This window comes from Ornithodoros turicata, chromosome 2, assembly GCF_037126465.1.
Source record: "Ornithodoros turicata isolate Travis chromosome 2, ASM3712646v1, whole genome shotgun sequence".
NCBI classification, from domain to species: domain Eukaryota; kingdom Metazoa; phylum Arthropoda; class Arachnida; order Ixodida; family Argasidae; genus Ornithodoros; species Ornithodoros turicata.
In genome coordinates this window covers 33207410-33214666 of record NC_088202.1, presented here as the reverse complement: position 1 = coordinate 33214666, position 7257 = coordinate 33207410, and positions in this window count along the sequence as shown.

The following is a 7257-nucleotide window of genomic DNA, read 5'->3' as shown; positions in this document are numbered from 1 at the left end:
GTCGGATACGTTTAAGTCCTTTCAGAAAGAATGGGCTATAAAAATACACTAAAGGTTCCAGAAATAACGGAGAAATTTTTTGACTTCGCTAGTCATAAAACCAGCTTTATCATATTCGGGATTTCAGTGATGTATTGAAGTATCGACGATACAGTATCGAGTATCTGTATCGAAAATCAATTTCGGTTCTATATCTTGTATCGGTATCGGAAATACAATTTTTGAGGGCATCGAGTATCGGTATCGAATACACTGTTTAGTATCGTGCCCAGCCCTTCAAGCACGCTGCCGCGTGTATGTGAATGAGACGACCGACTGCACAAAAACTTCCGTGGCGCAAACCTGGGGCGTTGAATTGATGTTATATTATTTATTTCCATCGGGTGATGGGTGCAGCCGGGCTAAAAGCTCATAAGAGCTTGAAAGTGTGCCGCGGCTCCACATTGCAGTGACAGCAGCAACTGTACAAAAATAAGTACGTAGTGAGAGTTAAATATAAATTGTAGTCAGCACATTCAGTAACATAAGGGCATGTTTTTGTAATCACTGTGGGCTAACGTCAATGAGATATAGTACAGCATGTCTAATCAAGCACATCACTTTCGAACATTCATGTTTTTAGTTCACAAAAGGAAATGTTTGAAATATCTATCCTGCGATGGTGCAAGCGATTCAGAAGACGAGGGACCATTACTTGTAATCTTGGGTTGCTGTACTTTGAGCGGGAAAAAGGAACTATATAGGCGTTGAGATCTCTAAGTGTATAACCTTTTTTGTTTGGACGCACATCGGCTAATGTAAATAAATCATTGGGAGTCCTTATAACGGTTGCTTATATGCTATGGCCAGACGGAATGTGTATTGCCTCGATATAGGCAGCACGTTATGTTTGGTATATAATGATCCAGTTGTGGCGTCATAGGGAGCACCGTCAATAATACGTACAGCTCTCTTTTGTAGCAGTGAAAGTCGGTGAAGGGCAGTTTTGGTAGCCGTACCCCATACGAGATTGCAGTAATGGAGACGTGATTGAATAAGTCCCTGGTATATGAGTCGTTTGCTCCATACGGGAGGTGTGTATTTCTGCCCAAGCAGACCCAGGATTCCACTGACTTGTGATGCAATATAGTTTATGTGTTTATGTCACAATAGTTTACTGTCGAACATAACCCCCAGTATTTTAACCCACTCCACAAACTTGACCTGGGAGTTCCCAATGTCTAGGCTTTGGAACAGGGCGGAGTCAGAGGTTGTATTTGGCCCTCGTGGAGTAAACAGGGTAGCAACCTGCAAGCAGGGAGTGAATTGATGTTGCCACACTATTTCAAGATTTTTATTTATTCATTTTATTTTTGTTTGGAATTCTGTTGTTCTGCTGGGCACATTTATAGCTCTTTTGTATTTCTTTCTACTAATTTTTCTTGTCAAATTCCCAACATTCAGGTGCCCACCAGGGACGGGCGACATATCCCCATTTGTCCTTCTAAATTATCCGGGAATATCCTCATTCATGATAGACAACTTGCGATCCATAGGTTGTGGAACGAGAATGCAAGTCTCTGCTCGATGACGTGTTGGACAAAGTCGTGAGGACCTACGTACTATGCGGAAGATCTTCGTATCCAAGCTTCCAAGCTGTATCGAAGCTTCGCGTCGTTCCTTTTCGTAACTCTTGCCTGGTAAGCGATAGAAGCGTACTGGCAGCTGTTCCTGACCTGTCGGGTCGCTCAATGGTCTGTTTGCAATTTTCCTACCTAATCTGCTGCTGTTGTGGCACCGCACAACGCGGCAGTTAGTGCCTGGCTTCCACTTTCGCTCAGTCGCTTCCGTTTCGCACAAATAGTACAGGTGAGCAGCCCTACTAACATATGACAGCAACGAGGCAAATGGCACCGAGGCTGGCGAGGCGGCCGTACTTCGCAGGATTCCTCCGACAGGTGCTGGAGCAGCGTTCCGATCACCCTCCCAAAATTTAGCGCAACAGGTCTATCGTGCTTTTGCCTCTCGCTATCTCTGGACGTCGCCTTACTTGCCCATCGCTGTTTTTGACTCTCGCGCTTTCTACCTGTCGCGGTTTTTGCTACTCGGGTTTTTTGAAAATCGCGATTTTTGGCAGTCACCTATTGTTGGGCGGCAGTGAGGCGTCATGGCGACCCCCGTGGTAAAAGGCAAACAAACCAGAGGCGCGGATCTATGATTGACAGGTCGAGCCTCTTTTTGGGACTCCTCCCAATGGCAAGACTCCTTTGTAATATACGGCTCTGCTCGCCCTATATACAGGGTGTCCCAGAAAACGTGTCATTGAATTATAATAAAAAAAACTACGCCACCTAGAATCATGCGGTCAACGGCATTTGTTCTTATTAGGTGTTTGCCACCTTGTAAAGTTAATGTCATGTACCCCAATTTTAATTACGCAAATATTTGCGAAGTGAACTCAGAAATTTGCCAAGGGAGGGTCACTTTTTTACCCCACCAATATGAAGAGTGTGCTGAATTCACTCAAATTCATGATAATTGACAGTGATATTCACGAGCTATCTCATCGGAAAAAATAGCCGAATGTCATGCTTTTCGGAGCACAGGACCATAACGCGCGATGTCTTTCTGAGCACAATCGCTCGCAGTCCGACGAAAGGAGGTTCCGAAGCCAGCCCACAGATGGCTAGTAGAAAAAGTAACAGCTCCTAAAATTGGGAGAGGGAAAGCATTATCCTAGCGAAAGTCGGACGTGATAAGCCATGCCTGCGTTATCTCTTTCTGCGATGCCGGGGTGGGCTGTGTTTCCAACCTCCTTTCGTCGGACTGACACAGATTGCGCTGAAAAATTCATCGTGCGCTATTCTGTGCGACCTCCGTAGAGCATGATGTTCGGCTATTTTTTCCGATGGGATAGCTCCTGAATATCCCTGTCATTTATCATTAATTTGAGTAAATTAGACATGCTCTTCACATTGGTGGGGTAAAAAAGTGACCTTTACTTGGCAAATTTACGACTTAAGCTCGCAAAAATTTACATAATTAAACTTACGTTACACGACATTCACATGAGGAGATGGCAAAAATCCAGTAAGAACAAATATCGTTGACCGCATGACTCTAGGTGGTGTAGTTTTTTTCATAGATTGAGAAGTTACCGGTCAAAAAGAACTCGTTACAAGTTACCTTGTGCAAAATGTAACTAAGTTAATAACGAAGTTCTTCATCCTGAAATGTAACTCGCAGTTACTGAGTTACTTAAAAAAAGAACGAGATATTTCCAAGTTACTTCGGACACAAAATAGCATTACGCAGGTGCAGCGCGCGTGAGCAGTCGAGTTAGACCTTGAGTTGCCTGCGGAGGAGTACAACACGCTTAGATCGTTTTCGTTTATGTCCAACAATAGACATCTCCCTGTTTGTAACCAAATGACGTCATAGTGTTCGACAGTGCCAAAGCCACGGTCTTGAGGGGGTTACGATATGCGCGACCCTTGGTCCTACTTTTCTTTCAATAGGAGGCAGCGAACAAGTGCCAGTTCGTGGAACCCAGCCCTCTCCTTCCGATTTGTTTCGGTTTCAGTCTGTCTACCAATGTCATGATGACGTTCCTCTGGTAGAGGTCTATTCTAACGCTTTGCATCTTACTCACTGTGGGCGCACAATGGTTCAGCTTCATTTCAATGGCAGCGGTTCTTACTTCCTGTCACTGATTGAATATCACGTTTTATGGCAAAAAATGACATGAAGGAACCGGAGAGAAAGCAAGAAAATATGTGGACGTGAGCGAAAAACGAGTTAAAAGTAACTAACTTAACTTAAGTTACTTTGGCAAAGTTACCTGAAAAAGGAACGAGTTTCTCTGAAAGTTACCACGGCGCAAAAGTACCGAGTTAAGTTACAAGTTACCAAAAAAAGGAACTTAGTTACAGTAACGAGTTACCTCGAACTCTGTTTTTTTTTATTATAATTCAATGACACGTTTTCTGGGACACCCTGTATATGTGCCGTGTATTAAAAGGGAGTCTGGCCATTAATGCGACCTGCATATACTTGAGGCTCCACTCACTTTTTGAGGTACCTAGCCAATCAGAGGGTGAAATACAGTTCCCTATTATTGCGAGCCACCTTACTGGGTGCCACCATTTTGGAGGATGCATGGATTTAGATTGAAACGGATATCACTAGTGACAGACCAAAACGACGGATTTTGCGCCTACTTTTAACAATCCTATATCTTTTTGTACGGAGAGAGGCATGGTGGGAAGGCTCAGAATTTCAGAAATGGTTGGTGGCCAGGAGAGCGGTACAATCGCTTCCTCATAGCAGACGACTGACGTAACAAAGATGTATGCATAAATCAAATTTAATGATATAATGCAAAATCCTACGAATCAGGAGTCTTTCGTGCTATTATCTTGGGATCACAGTCTTCAATAGGCCTAACGTTCAGATTCAGACTTCAGATTTATTTGACAAAAACAAAATTATACAAGAGGTTACAACATACATATAGGGGTCCCGTAGTTGGACGTTAGTGACGAAACATCTCATTTTCGCGGAGCGAAAGCTGAAGCTTATACTTTTGCGGATGCATACATGAGGATATATACTCACAGTATGAAATTAGAGTAATCTGTGAAAATTTATTACGAAATCTATGCTTCATCATTCGAAGCATCATCCTCCATTTTGGAGAAAATTTGGTGACATGGAGGCCCCCATGGAAAATGGGAACCAGTGAAATGCGCCCAAGTTTGATTGACATGTCGAGCCTCTTTTTGTTAGGCTCCTCCTGATGGCAAGATTCCCTTTTAATAGACCTATAGTTGTTTGTAAAAAAATGACGTCATGGTGTTTGACAGCGCCGTCAATTTCGTAGAGTTGAACTACGCTGGAAGCTAGAGGCGAATAAGGTCGCGTCCGAAAGCCATGGTTTGAGGGGATTATGATGGTCCCTGAAAGAGACACGACCATCGGTCCTACTTTTCTTTCAATAAGATGCAACAAACAAGTATCCATTCGCAGAACCCAGCCCTCCTCTTCAGATCTGTTTCGGTTTCGCTCTGTCTACCAATGTCATCATGATGTTTCTCGGATAGAGGTTTATACACTGCACTGCCTCCCACGGCACAAGAGCGCCACAGCACAATCACAAAAGGTTCGAGCACAGACCTCGCCCTGTCTTGCTTTGGCTTTGCGTTAGATTCTTCTGGCTCATAAGCTCCTCCTATGGCCAGAAGGCAGAGTTACGTTCCAAAGCCCCAGATGAAAGATGGCACTCTCGAGTGGCAGACTGTCTTTCTCGACTTCAAAGTATGAAAAATTAGCTTCGGATCTTCAAGTTTGAGAACAGGAAGTAGTCACTCGGTGCCAAGTCTGGACTGTATGGTGGGTGGTGGATTTCTTCGAAGCCGCACTCCTTCAGTGCAGTCTTGGCAACAGAAGCCGTGTGGACAGGGGCATTGTCCTGGTGCAACCGGACACCTCGACTCAACCTGCCGCGCCTCTTTTCCTTGATGGCGTCTCGTAGTCGGTGCAGGAGTGAAGCATAATAAGTCGCATTCACTGTGATGTTCCTCTCTTTGAAGTCGACGAGGAGGATCCTGTGACAATCCCAAAATATTGTTGCCATGATCTTCTTTGCGGATTGTGTGACCTTGGGTTTTCTTGGGGGTGCTTCTCCTGGTTTGCGCCATTCCATCGACTCCTTTTTCGAAAGGGGATCATAGTAGAGCACCATAGTCTCATCCCCTGTGACAATTGACTTCAATATTTCTTCTTCGTTCTCTTAACAGAGCTCCAAAAACTCTTTGGCACAGAACTGACGAGAGAAGCCGTGGCACCCACCTCGCACTGACCTTTTTCATGTGAAGGCCCTCGCGATGATGCGAAAAACGGTTGTTTTGGAAAGCCCCAGCCTTTCTGAGATTTCCTTCACCTTCAGACGCCTGTCGCTCAGCACTTCCTCCTCGACAAGAGACAAATTTTCTTGTGTCACCACTTCCACTGGACGACCACCGCGTGAATCATCTTCAATGAACTCTCACCCCAGTCGACACTGCTTAGCCCAGTCTTTTACCGTTGTGTACGACAGAGAGGCTTCCCTGTACACGTTGTCCAGTCGCGCTTTAATTTCTTTAGGCGAAAGTCTCTCTTTTGTCAAGAATTTTATCACAGCGCAGTAGTCAATTTTTTCCATTTTAACTGAAGAGTGCACCCTGGCTGTTTGAAATACCGCTTTCCAACCGACAAAAGCATGGAGAGGGTTGAGGGTGGTGCTCCAGCCCTCCAACAGATGGCGCCACGCGTCCTTAATCGCATTTTCAAATTCGCGCGCATTTTCTAGCTCGGGCCGGAAACTTATGGAACCACCCTCGTATTTGCAAAGCGGTAACGCCGCATGTGCACGGCTCATTTGAATTGGTTTGAGCATGGTCGCTCAATAATCTTTCTGGTCTGGAAACTCCGCTCGAATACAATAGACAAGGTCACTTAGAGACAAGTGCTCCCGCATGGGGCGATCGCGTCGTTCGGGAGGAGACACCCTCGTGTAGCAGACGACGTTTCCATAGCGCTGCGTGTTTTTAGGGAATATTTGATCAGCTACTTTTAAAAGTTCATTTCGGGTTTAGAGCAGAAATAATTCTCGAATAGGTTCATGAGTTCAGCCCGCACATTTTAGTTCAGTTAGCGTAAATTTGCAGATTTTCCGCGTAGATTGCAACTTTCGTTGTTGTCTTTTTCTGGCACGGAAAGTATTAATTTTACTCTCACTCATATCTCTCAATGAAGGTTGAGAAACATATTAATTCATTCTGTTACACAATCACACAAACTAGTGATGTGTTATAAAGTAATGCCGCTTTCGGTAGTTATTTCGTGAGGGCGAAACTTTCCAAACGCGTGGTTTCCTCGTAGCATGCAGTTTGTTGCAATCTGAGCAGAGATAAAATTACGAGGTGATTCTATTTCAGAGAAGACAGATAAGACCTCAGAAGAAGTACTTATAGAAATCCTGCGTTGTAATCATGATCATCTGAAAGTCGTCTCTGGCGGTATGAGAGACGGGGGATGCACATGCTATAAATCGCATGACTCGATCGTTTTCGGTGAAGAAATAAACTTATGTTGTTTTTCGATGTGGTTGACAATAACTGATCTATATTACACTATTAACGTATTGTAGGTATCTCTACACATTGGGAAGATGTATCGACTTAAGGTAGCAATGGCTCTCATGCATTCCCTTTAAACATAATGCACATGATCATCCCA